This window comes from Natrix helvetica (genome assembly GCF_964273705.1).
Source record: "Natrix helvetica genome assembly, chromosome: 11".
In the NCBI taxonomy this organism is placed as follows: Eukaryota; Metazoa; Chordata; class Lepidosauria; order Squamata; family Natricidae; genus Natrix; species Natrix helvetica.
In genome coordinates this window covers 16,223,499-16,237,832 of record NC_138562.1, presented here as the reverse complement: position 1 = coordinate 16,237,832, position 14,334 = coordinate 16,223,499, and positions in this window count along the sequence as shown.

The window sequence follows — 14,334 nt, the reverse complement described above, 5'->3', positions numbered from 1 at the left end:
TGGAATGGAAGAGGTGTGACTATTTCATGCATAACATAAATGTCTTTGAAATAATATATATTACATTTCTCAGATAAAATGAACGTGTCAGTTAAAAGTAATGTTTTTCGCTATTTTCTTGTAGCAGTGTTTGGATTCATTCCTGAACATAACTGCTCAGTAGGGTAGACTACATTGTGAAAACCTTCGTGCTAAGAGGTTTACAGTCTTCTCGATTCAAAGAAATATTCTGGATTTGGTTTTGTTTGAGAAGGAGGACGAGGAAAGATTTTTAAAAAATACCTCTAAATACTCCGTACCTAGTGTTCCGATTTAATATTAAACTTGAATAGTTCAACGTGACATGGTGTACATTCACTATGGCAACTCCAGCAGCTATGTAATGAAACTCGTGGTGTTGATTAGCCCAGAACTGGTTTATGGTAATTTTAGATATTTAGAGAAATGCTATCTAAGAAAAACAGAGTAGAAGGACTTGCTTTAAAGAGTCATGGCTGTAAAGCACCGAGAAGTGATATATAGGTCCAAGTGCTATCGCTATTTGCAACCGTGAAGCCTGTTTTGGGGGACTTTCTTGATGTTCTCTAGAACTTATTAACAAGTTTGGAGGAAACTCCAGAGCTTGCACATGTCAATTGTCTTTGTTTCTAGTAGATTGCTTTCTTTTCTTTTCCTGATGGGTTATCACAGCTATTTTTCCCCTTTTATTTTCACGAGGGAAAATGGTATAAGTCATAGTGATACCTGCCCTTTGTCCATTCTCTCTTTTGTATGCCATCTCATAGTGTCACCACAGGAGGAAAAAAAAATGGGGAAGGGCAGGGAGGGAGGAGAAAGGCAGACTAAAGAGCCACTCAGGTAGTTCTAGTTCAAAAAAAAAATGACCTTTAGATTTTGTTCGGTTTGCTTTTGAAAAGGGACACACGAGAGCAATCACCTTGGCATTTGCTATTGTTTAGGACTCCCCTTCTGTTTATTAAAAGAACGCTCCTATTCAAATCTCTCAACAGGGAAAACAATTAGGATGGGAGAAAGAACGAAAGTCTCATTCTTTTCGGGAGGGTCGATTTCACAGATCACATTCTGTAATTATGTATGTCTTTCCTGTTAGAAGGCTGATCATGCTAGGCTAATAGGCTCGGCAGTCAGAAATAATTCTTCCAGCAGAAATATCAAACAGATTAACACAGGGAGATATAGATCCCCCTTTTTTAATAAAAAAAAAGATAGGCTATTGTACTTCAAAGGATTGCGACTATCAAAGGATTTGTATACCAGACAGCAAGAGACAGGGAAGAAGGATGTATTATGAATAGAATAGAATAGAATAGAATACAATACAATAAGGAATGGAATGGAATAGAATAGAATAGAATAGAATAGAATACAATACAATACAATACAATACAATACAATAAGGAATGGAATAGAATAGAATAGAATAGAATAGAATAGAATAGAATAATGGAATGGAATGGAATGGAATGGAATGGAATTCTTTATTGGCCAACTGTGATTGGACACATAAGGAATTTGTCTTTGGTGCATATGCTCTCAGTGTACATAAAAGAAAAGATACATCCGTCACAAATCATCAGGTACAAGACTTAATGATGGTCATTAGGTACAGGTAAGCAATCAAATCATACTAGGAAACAATCAATATATATCGTAAGGATGCAAGCAACAAAGTTACAGTCATACGTGGGAGGAGATGGGTGATAGGAACGATGAGAAGATTGTAATCAAGTGTAACAAAGGAAGAGGAAAAAACAATGGTGAGTGTAATTGAGGAATGGAGAATTGACAGCAGGAGAAAAGAGAAGGAGATAGACAGAACGTGGGAAGAAGTGTGTCCTTCACGTGGTGTTGATTTCAACCTCCCATAAGGTGAACTATGTTCAGGGATGAAAGATTTCTAGCTCAAAACATTTTGCCGAAATCTAGTCCTTTTCATGCTTAGTTTGGGGCTTCCAAAATTCTTGTCCAATCCACCTGCATTTGATGCAGCTCATGATGTTACTGTCTACTGATACTCATCTTTCCATTCTATCCGAAGCCTCTCTCCCTGCTCATCTTTCCAATCCAGGGAGGTTACAAAAAGAATAGGCCAGGAAATATATTATTTCAAGTGTCACCTGACAGCATGGCAATTAACTCACAATTGTTTCTAGAAATGTATTCACAGATACGGCTTGGGGAGAGAAAATTGGAATATTTCTTCACAGAAATAACATTTTCTTCACTTCCACTGCAAAGTGTTGTGTGCACATTGGATCATAATAGGGCTCAGTTTTATGAACCGGTCTTTTATTCAACAAATATATTCCTTTCTGAAGTAGTTACGATTCTTTGTATTTAATTGATTTATGCATGCACTTAGAATATCTTTTTGAAATTCACATTAGAACTCTGCTTGTAACACCATAAAAACCGAACATTTAATTTCAAGTTAATTATTTTCCATTATTCTGCATTACTAGATTGAAGTGAGAACTTGGGCTCCCTAACAGAACATAAAGTTATTTTGAACATGAAACAAAACAAGATTGCTGGTTTCAACATAAGGCAAACTAACGGGAAGGGTGTTATGGTTATAACAGTTGGAAATAGCATTCAGGTCTACAGTATCTGAAATCTGAATATGTGGAGAATGATTTTATCTTCAATCATGTGCCTTTCATTGTCTAGTGCAGACTTAAGGGACATCTTGGTGTAGTAGTTAATACAGCGGTACTTTATCCATGAAGTCAACTGGGTAACCTTGGCCCAGCCCTTCCATCTCAACCCTAGGAACAGGAGTGGGCTGCTACAGGTTCACCTGGATTCAGGAGAACCCATAGCTAACATTACGGCCCGATCGGAGAACCTTGACACTCTATGTTTTGTATAAAATTTAGTATCATAATTATGAATGATAAAAAAAATCATGGTTTTCCCAGTTGCAATGTATGGCTATGAAAGTTGGACCATAAGAAAGGCTGAGCACTAAAGAATGAAGGCCTTTGAACTCTGGTGGCGGAGAAGACTCCTGCGAATCCCTTGGACTACAAGACAATCCAACGGGTCAGTCCTAGAGGAGATCAACCCTGAACTGCTCTTTAGAAGGCCAGATCCTGAAGATGAAACTCACATACTTTGGCCACCTAATGAGAAGGAAGGAGAAGAGCCTCATGCTGGGAAAGATGGAGGGCAAAAGAAGAAGGGGACGGCAGAGAATGAGGTGGCTGGATGGAGTCACCAAAGCAGTTGGCGTGAGCTTAAATGGACTCCAGGGGATGGTAGAGAGCAGGAAGGCCTGGAGGAACATTGTCCATGGGGTCGCAATAGGTCGGGCATGACTTTGCGACTAACAAGAACAACAACATCATCATAATTTACATTAGAAGTTGAGGTTAAAAGGGTAATTTTCTCCCAGGTTTTCCCAGCTAGATTCAGCCTTGTTCCTGAACCCAAGGAAAAAATATAATGGTACCACTGATCTTTTAATTTTCAAAGAGTTTTAATCTCTTCTGAAGTGGCTTCAGTTATTCAGCCTCATTGTCAAGGCACTTTTGAATGTGAGGAGGGATGATGGTGAGTTTCACTGATGTGAGATGCTCAGAAATTCATTTCTGGCTCCAGATCTTTCAGCACTTTGAAGCCTACTCACTCATCTACATCTAAATCCAATGGGAGATCCCTTGAGATGTCTAGGGACTTACTGGGGATCCCTTGGGACTTAATGGCAGCAGGAGAAGCCAAGGAGGTTGCATACCATCGGGTAGATGATGATACAACAACAGACAAGGCCTTTTCTTACTTTACACTATAGTTTAAAAAATATGAAAACAATGAAATGGAATGCTAATTATAACAAATGCAAATAAATCATCCAACTGCCCCTCCCTCTCTTCCTTCCAACCCACGTCTTAAAAACAGCTTATGCAAATGATTGAAACAACAACCAAGAAGTCTTAATTGTGGTGACTGACTATTATTTGGACAAAGATCGTATATGTACGCATTTCCAGTGTTTTTAAAACTAAAAGGGGGAAAAATATTATCTCTTAACGAAAGACGATTTCTGTTTGGCAGATATTCAGATAATCTCTCTCTCTCTCTCTCTCTCTCTCTCTCTCTCTCTCTCTCTCTCTCTTTTAATATAAATGTATTTTGATCTCATCTTTTGTGACCATACTGTGCACGAAAGCCGCATTGTGTCACGCCAACAAAAGCTTTTCCAACAGAGAATGCCTAATCAAATCTGCAGATGTTGCAATATTCGCAATTGCAGGCCAACATGTTGGGGCATGTGCGCTTAGGATGAGCTGATAAAGCATGTTGCCTTTGGTGCCAGCTGGCAAATTAGCAAAATTATTTTCACTTAACTGAAAAAGAGGCAGAACCGTAAGTGACAAACTATTGAGCTGTTGTTGTTGTTGTTGTTGTATACTGGAAGGCAAGAGAGAAGTGAGATTGGTAAGGAGTCTTTATGTGCCATAAAATCCTCATCTTATGACGATTAGAAATGAAAACAATGGCTCGAATATAGATTAAAACTGGAAATATTTCTGTTGGGCATTATACCAGAAAAATATAGTAAAAGGAAGGTATATTTAATAGTACATGTGTTAACAGTGGCCAGAATTGTGTTTGCACAACATTGGAAGGGTGAGGAAATCCAAACAGAAGAAAAGATAATAACAAAAATCTTAGAATGTGCAGAAATTACTAAACAAACACTTGAAATCAAAGAAAAGGAAGACGCTGACTATTTTGAGATATGGAATCTGTTCTATTGGTGGTTAAATAAGAGAAACATAAGTTAGAACTTCTAAAAGAAAGGTTAATTTTACTATTAGGGTTGATTATTGTAACTTATTCATTTTGATTACTATTGATAATTAATATGTATTAATATTATGAGGGAAAAGCACTGTGATAATGAGATTACTACTACAGAATATTATTATTATTATTACTATGATGATGATTACTCAAAAGAATTGTAACCAGACAACATACTGTTTCTATGGATATTGAATATGTTGCTCTTTTTATTTATATTTGCTAAGCTTCTTCTCCAGTAATACTGTATTGCTAACTAGGGCATACAAAACCTTTGCCAGACCAATTCTTGAATACAGCTCTTCTGCCTGAAACCCACACTGTATTTCGGAGATTAACACAATTGAGCAGGTCCAGAGGTATTTCAGGAGAAGAGTACTCCACTCCTCTCCTCACCATATAATCCCTAATGCCACCAGGTTTGAAATTTTGGGCTTAGACAATCTGGAACTGCACCACCTATGGTTAGATCTAAGCATAGTACACAAAATTGTACTAATAACCCTATAACATCTTGCCTGTCAACGACTACTTCAGCTTCAAGCTCAATAATGCACAGGCAAACAATCGATACAAACTCAAAGTAAACTGCTCCAAACTCAATTGCAGAAAATACGACTTACGCAACAGAGTGGTCAACGCTTGGAATGCTCTACCCGACTCTGTTGTTACCTCCTCAAAGCCTCACAGCTTCAACCTTAAACTGTCTACCGTGGACCTCACCCCATTTCTAAGAGGTCCGTAAAGAGGGCGTGCATAAGTACACCAGCATGCCTACCATCCCTGTCCTACTGTCCCCCATTTATCTATATTTACTTCCTTTGTTCATGTTTAGGTTCATACCTGTACTTACCTTGTACACGGTTGACACATAAATAAATAAATATTCAAAAAAACAATGGCTAGATTCATAGGAGTAAAAATAACTTAGCCAGCTGTGTTATTAATGCAATGTACAAATCTGGCTTAGATTTTTTTTTTAAATCGAGACTGAGATCCAGAGAAGATATCCTTTTCATTTTATCCATTCCTACACATCTTTATTTTCCAGCTTCCTTCTCTTCTCGTCTTTTAAAAGTCACATCCAATCCATACATCTAGGCCAGCAACCATAAGGTCATGTCCTTTGACAATGCTGCCATCTAACATGGATCTAAAGCCAATCGTGTTTTCCCAGTGATTTCCGCTGATGAGGTAGATGAAGAGAAGTTGCGGGTAGAGGATCATGAAGACCATACAAATAAATCCAATGGCTGTCTTAAGAGGAATGTATTCTCCCTTATAAAAGACATAGATCTGAATACTGTTCAACATATAAATGAACCAGTTTTATATTGCTGAGTTTCAACACTGCTTGACACCCGGAGTCACCGTGCGTGAGTTGGGCAGTCACATCATCATCTTCTTTTAATGACCCCATGTTCCCTAGTGGGGTGGAATCTGGGCAACTGAACAGAGCTGAGTGTTTATTGCCGGATGCTTTTCCTGTTGCCAATGTGGAGTTATATTCAGCAGATATATTCTCAATGTGCCCAGAGAGCTGCCTCTACCTAGGATAGAACTCGCAACCTCAAGATTGCGAGGTGAGAGATCCACCTCAAGGCCACCACACCAACATAAATCTGGGCAGCAACATAAATCTATTCAATAAATAAAGTTGGCAATTACATGAAGAATCCTGATACCTGAGGCATATTGGGGCTAACAAACAGAATAGTAGAATAACACAGTTGGAAGAGATCTTGGAGGTTTTCTAGTCCAACCTAGAAGGAAGTCCTATATACCCTTTGAAACAAATTGTTGTCCAATCTCTTCTTAAAAACTTCCTGGGTTGTAGAATCCACAACTTCTGAAGGAAAGGCATTCCGCTGATTTCTTGTTCTCACTATTAGGAAATTTCTCCTTAGTTCTGGGCTGCTTCTCCCCTCGATTAGTTTCCGTCCATTGCTTCTTGTCCTCCCTTCAAGATGCTTTGGGGAATAGGTTGATCCTCTCAATGCCAGGGTTCCAAGTAACACCCCCAACGAAAGTAGACTCTGAGGCTTGAGTTCCCTCAAAGTTTCATTTTATTAGAGATGTCATCTTGGCACATCTGCAAAAACCCGAATCTGTAAGTTCCAGGTTTTCCCCACACAAGTGAAAGTTCAAGTCCCTTGAATAAGTCCAGCACCCACATGTCAATCACAGAGTCCAATCAGGCACCATCCCAACTGGAGATGCTTCCCAGTCACGCCAATCCAAGTGCAGGGCAAGATGTCCTTGACTCTCTGAGAAAGGAATGTTATTTTGACTATACCTACCGCACTCCATACAGTCCCCCGTCCCAGTTTCCAACAGCAATAAATGTGGCAGGCCTGAAAAGATGGCTTCCAGGCCTGACAGGCTGCACCCCACCACATCAGACTGACACTCTCCTTTGTAGGGATCAAACAAACAAGTCTAGAATTGGAAATATGGAATGCAAACTTGGATCTGCATTACGCGTGTTACTTTGTGTAATTAGTAGCTAAAAATGCAACTTGGAACCGAAACCAAAAAAATAAATAAAATAAAAATAACAAGCCTTTTTTTGTGAGCAAATGTATTTTATATTCATTGTTAATTTTTGTGTGGTATCTATTAAGGCAATCTTTTGCAGTTCACACATGCTTTTATCACTTCTGAATAAGCATTTTTTTTAAAAAAAATAATATGCTCTTGGGGCTGTGATGGAGAGCTAGTTTTTTTTTAATCTATTACTTTATCCTTCAGCTATAATAAGACTCCCTCTTTGAATAGATTTGGCTGTAGAGGGCTGTACACAAGTGAATTTTATTTCCAAAAATATGTGCATCAATAATGAAGCCTAATTGAGGCATCCATTAAATCTGAGAATGTTAACTTAACAGGAGAAAAAAATAATCCGGTGTTCTGTTGCATTTTTCCTCATTACAACTAATGTAGTTGATTTTTGTAACACAACTTCTAATTAGAGATCATTATTAACTATCTTGTTCTCAATATGCCTTTACCTAGTTTATTATCATCATTGTGTAAAAGACTATGCAAAAAAATACCAGTAGGTTTAATTCGTTTTGTTAAATATGTGTTTAAAAGGGACACAGTGACTCAATGGCTAAGACACTGAGATTGTCGATCAGAAAGGTTGGCAGTTTGGCAGTTAGAATCCCTAGTGCCGCCTAATGGAGTGAGCTCCTGCTACTTGTCCCAGCTTCTGCCAATCTAGCAGTTCGAAAGCATGTAAAAAATGCAAGTAGAAAAATAGGAACCACTTTTGTTGGGAAGGGAACAGTGTTCCGTGCGCCTTCGGCATTTAGTCATGCCGGCCACATGACCACGGAGATGTCTTTGGACAGTGCTGGCTCTTCGGTTTTGAAATGAAAATGAGCACTGCCTTCTAGAGTTGGGAACAACTAGCATATTTGTGGGAGAGGAACCTTTACCTTGATGTGTTTAAAGACGGGAGCTAAAGTATTTTTTTTTTCCCTGAAGAAGTTAGAGTACAATTTTGAAGAATGGAAAGATTGGGGATGAGAAATGGAACATCTCCAAGGAAAAACCAAAGAAAGTCCAGTTTTGAAAAAAAGCACCTTTGAGAGAACCATGACCTGAATCTCCATGGACAGCTGAAAAAGAGAAGAAAACCCGTGAGTTCCTCATCCTAATTCACAGAAATCATATTTATTTTATTGATTCGTCAACCTTCCTTGCTGCCAGTCTCATTAAAGGCAGCTCCAGGCAGCTTACAGGCCTTAAACAAAAGGCAGACTAAAACGTGCAAACAATAAAGGAATACCCCAATATTATCCATCCTCACCTTTGGAAGGCAGACACGCAATTGTTCAACTTCCATTGAACCACTTACTTTATTTTAATTTTATTTTTTTTAGCCAGATGACTTACTCAGTACATCCATCTGTAAACACCAGCTCGGGGACAATTCAAAATAATTTATTCTTTGTAAACTAAAACCAAAGCAAAAGCAAACAAACAAAGCACCCCCCCAAAAAACAACCAATCCTCCATGACTGCCTTCTGTGGTTTCTTTCTTTCTTTCTTTCTTTCTTTCTTTCTTTCTTTCTTTCTTTCTTTCTTTCTTTCTTTCTTTCTTTCTTTCTTCCTTCCTTCCTTCCTTCCTTCCTTCCTTCCTTCCTTTTTTGCTAGAGAAATGGCTCTATTTATTAACGTTGGGCATATGCATTAGGAAATCAATGAAGGCTGAAAAAATGAAGGGCAATCTATTGCTTTGCCGTCCATGATCAGAATGTTAAGGTCACCTCCTGTCAAGAGAGCTGAAAAATGGGAAATGCCTGGCAGATGAGCGCTTGAGACACCTTCCTTTCTTGATTATTAACCAAGTGTGATATATTTTTTTAATGGCCCTCTTATTATAATGAGCGCAATTTTTAGTTGACGGTAAGATTTGGCAGGGAGGGGGAGTAATGGCACATGAATATTCCTTTCCCCCCCCTCCTCCCCTTCACAATAATGCTCATGATAAGCAGCCTCAGAAGGGCCATTCGTTATTCCGGATTACATTTCTTTGTAATTCTGTAATAAATGACCCAACTCTAAACATCTTTGTCATTGAGGTCATGCCAGCATATTGGGCCCCATCTATTCTGCCGTTATTGATTCTCTAATGCACATACCTTGTTAAATGAGCACACTTAAATGCTTCGGGAAGCCAAGGAAAACAGATTGCAAAGCGTGGCAATCTTCGGGAACTGACCTCAGAGGTACAAAGACCCACAAACGTGGTGTAAAAACCTACTTAGTTTGCTAGCATTGGAAGGTCAAAGGTTCCTGTGGATTTTACTCCGGGAATCATTTTTGGCTATAAGGGATGGTGCTCATCTTTGTTTCAAGAACATTGAGCCAACTCTGTCCGAAGACATTTCTGCGGCCATGTGGGCAGCATGATGTCATGGAGCACTGTTACCTTTCCACCAAAGTGGTATGTACGATTCAGCTTTTCCCAGATGTGCCAATATGGCTCTCTTAATAAATTGGAACTTTGAACAATATTTTTCCTTGGACTCTGATTTACTTTTGGATGCTATTTGGAACTCTGACATTAGAGCTAGGGCCGTCTGACATTTCCCAACTGCCTTCGGAGTTGGAGATAAGTGGGGAGGATGAACAGCTGGGGCCTGTTAGGACAAGGAGACAACTCAGGAACCAAGGCACATGTGGATGCTGAATGGCCCCTCCCTGGCTGGGGAATAAATAGAAGGAAAGGAGAGTGGTGGTCGTAGGAGACAACGGTTCGGATTTCTGTAGATTTGCCTCATCATGTTTCCTGCCTCAGAGACTGCTTGCCAGAACTTAATTTACAGTTTTGTGACTGGAAGCTCTTGGCTTGGCAAGTATTACAAGGAACTGATAAGGTCTGTTATTACAATTAACTCTTGGAAGGATTATTGCCTGGACTTTTCAGTGTGTGAATGCCAGTAATTCATAGGAGCTAAATAAAGGGGTGGGGGTTTGGCACAAGGAATCTGTTTCTTGGTTCTACTGGGTCAGAAAAGTAAGGACGGGTGGGCAGAACTTTAAATTCTGCTCCAGAAAGAAGAGTATGAGAGACGTAAGACTTGGCTGCAATGCTTTAAAGCAGCTGCATCTTTTCCTGGGATTGCACATGCATTTGGTGTAAGAAGCAACAAAGTCTAATAGTCGCTCCTAACTCAAACGAAGTCTCAGAAATTTTGGGGTTTGTTCAGTTAGCAAGCTAGAATTTCCTCTGCATCACATACACCTCCTGTCTCTGCTCCGAGTCCAAGGAATTCTTGGTGCGTTCTTTCCTGATTTATTTATATATTTACCTGCCGCAATAAAGAGATTCTCAACGGGCTGCACACGTGCCAATGAAATTTTCATGGTACAGAACATACTAGCTAAACAGCCATAAAAATCATAAAAAGTTAAAACCACAAAATAGGACTCGTAAAAAACAACCAACTGAATAACAGAGCAAAACGGATGACATCTTTTATGAATCAAAAGCCTTCTTCAGCATTTCTATCTTTAATAAGGTGGAAGCCAATTAAGTTTCAGGGGGGGAATGAGGCCCATAATGTTGGCATTATGGTGGGAAAATCTGCAGCTCTTCCTCCTCATCTCACAGGTCTGCTTTATCATTTTTTTTAAAAAAAATAACTCATTTAATTCATGTAAGTGCCAAATTCTAAAACTATTTATATGTAAACTGTGAGCAATTAATTGCTCTTTCATCTTTATAGAGGCAGCCAACACTTCACTGAACTGCCTACCTTCCGTGCAAGAATTCAAGGGCCACATGTGAACTCGTCAAAAAGAGTTTCAAAGCCAGGTCAGTGCATCATCAGCTTTGGTTTCCATAGGGAAGAAAATCTGAATAGAAAGAGAAAAAGGAATTATGAGTATTTAAAAAGGCACGGTCACATCAGTGTAGCAAAAGCCTTTTTCCTTTTATATATCAACGCAACGTTGACCCACCAATTCCTGTGTTTGGAACTCAATCCTCATCAACATTATTAACATCAATCTTACTGTCCACCTAGGGGTAAGGTGGCTCAGTGGCTAAGATGCTGAGCTTGTCGATCAAAAAGATCTACAGTTTGGCAGTTCAAATCCCTAGCGCTGCCTAACGGAGTGAGCTCCTATTACTTGTCCCAGCTTCTGCCAACCTAGCAGTTCGAAAGCATGTAAAAATGCAAGTAGAAAAACTAGGAACCACCTTTGGTGGGAAGGTAACAGCGTTCCGTGCGCCTTCGGCATTTAGTCATGCTGACCACATGACCACAGAGATGTCTTTGGACAGCGCTGGCTCTTTGGCTTTGAAACAGAGATGAGCACTGCCCCCTAGAGTCGGGAATGAGTAGCACATATGTGCGAGGGGAACCTTTACCTTTACCTATATTCAAGTAGGGATCCTTATTGTGAAAATTGTAAAATTGTAAATGCATCTCTTTTTTTCATTCCTAGAATACAGGGAGGCCTCGATTTACAACAGATTGTTCAAAGTTAAAACAGCACTAGAAACAACCAGTCCTTGCAACTACCGGTTCAGTTAACCAGATGCAAAATGAGTATCCTGTTCACCTCAACCGATCCGAACCACCTGAATCCCACCCCTGGAAAAGGGGTTTCATGGAATATGGTTACAATGAAGGTAGGTTGGCTAACATCGCACTATTCCACCAGCACCAAGTCCTTCGGAGGATTAATTGGTGCCTATCTAGTTACCGTCAGCCTTGATTGTGATAATAACGAGTGTGACTTCCAACTCCATCCCTCTGCTCCTGTCTTCAGTGTTTAAATAATAATGAAGAGAACTTGCAGACTATCACCTATAAATCTAGCAGTTCATTAAGGTCATTGGAGGCCAGGAGACTAAGCATCTAACGACATCGTTCTCTGGAGAAAATAATTGCAGGCTCAAGATGTAAATACCAAATGCCTTCTTTAAAACAAAAATCTGCCTGAACGTCTCTGGGTTAGCATAGTAACTAGTTGCTGAGTTCAAGATGTTGAAAAATCGTAGAGCTGCTTTAAAGAATTTCAGCACTAATGCTTGCAATGCCATTAAATATTGTTCGGTGCAAGCCATTCACTTTATCTTGATTTCCACGTTAGTTTCAAAATCCTTTCATTATTTTTTTATTAATGTATTTATTATCCCTCTTGTATTGTTTTTACAAATACCTCAAGGTGGCAAATATATCCAACTACTCTTTCCTCCTCCAATTTTCCCCTCATCAACAACTATGTGATTGGACTCTGGCTGGGCTGAGAGAGAAGGACTGCTCCAAGGCTGGCTTCCATGTCTAAGGTGGGACTAGAATTCATAGTCTCCTGGTGATTGGCCCAAAGTCACCCAGCTGGCTTTCATGTCTGAGGTGGGACTAGAATTCATAGTCTCCTGGTGATTGGCCCAAAGTCACCCAGCTGGCTTTCATGTCTGAGGTGGGACTAGAATTCATACTCTCCTGGTGATTGGCCAAAGTCACCCAGCTGGCTTCCATGTCTAAGGTGGGACTAGAATTCATAGTCTCCTGGTGATTGGCCCAAAGGCACCCAGTTGGCTTTTTTGGCTAAGATGGAACTAGAACTCACTGTCTCCTGGTAATTGGCCCAAAGTCACCCAGCTTTTGTGGCTAAGGCGGGACTTGAACTCTCAATCTCCCACTTTCTAGTCTGGTGCTTTAACCACTAGACTAGATCTGGGCCTCTTATCACCCAGAACCTCGGCATTTCAGACAAGCAACAAATCAACAGATTTCAAATTCTAACCTTTGTCTTAACTGCAATATCATTTCCATTAAAATGGAATTAAAAATAGCAGGTGTGTGTGTGTCTGTGTGTGTAAAGATGGTGCTTATAATTAATGGAGCAGAATTAATTAATGATGAATGTTTATTAAGGAGGAATCATTCAAATGGTGTGATGTTTAAGCTGGCTGGGTGTGATTTGCTTTTCTTTTTCAGAATCCCACTCATTGAGAACTCCATGATTCTTCTTGACTCGCTCCCAAAATGAAGACTTCCATAATTAACCAAGCTGACATGTAAAAAATGGAGGCAGGTATAGCATATCATCTGTCAGATGGAAAGGTTAATTATGGCTGGTCAGAGGCACAGCTGGAACCGCCAAGGCCATCTGTTAGATCAAATTTAGCGCAATGGATAAAAATGCGGCGAGCCGGGGATTGAAATGCAGGTGAAAGATGCAGCCGCCAAGTAAAGTTGTATTATTAAGACAAGCAGAAATTCTTTTCCACTCTTCTTGGTTTTGCCAACTTCATCGGGAGCTAGGAAGGTGCCTCCTACCAAAAGTATGGATTCAAGTAACTATACTTTGAGTATAGACCCTTCTCTCCTCTCCTCTGCTTCTCTTGCCCTTCCTTCTCTTGTCCCTCTCCTCTCCCCTTCTCTCATGCTTCCTTCTCTCATCTCCTCTCCTTCTCCTTCTCCAACCCTTCTCTTGTGTTTCTCGTCTCCCCTTCTCCCATTGCCCTTCCTCCTCTCCTCTCCTCTGCTTCTCTTGTCCTGCCTTCTCTTGTCACTCTCCTCTCCCCTTCTCCCATCCTTTGTTCTCTCCTCTCCTCATTCTCCAACCCTTCCTCCTCTCCTCTCCTTCTCTTGCCCTTTCTTCTCTTGTCTCTCTCCTCTCCCCTTCTCCCACCCTTCCTTCCCTCCTCTCCTTCTCCAACCCTTCCTCCCCTCCTCTCCTCTTCCATCTCCCCTCACCCCTCTTCTCTCTCTCTTCTCTCTTCTCCCCTCCTCTCTCCTTCCCTGTCTCCCTCTCCTCTCTTCTATCCTCTTTCTCCTCCCCTCCCCTCTCTCCCTTTTTCTTTCTCTCTCTCTCGTCTTCCCCTGCCTCTTTACCCTTCTCTCCTCTCGTTTTCCCTCCTCTACTCTTTCTCTTCTCTTCTTCTCCCTCCCTTTCCTTCCCCTGCTCTCCCTTTTTCCCCCTCTCCCCTCCTCTCCCATTTCCTTTCATTACCTTCACTTTAAGTCTGAT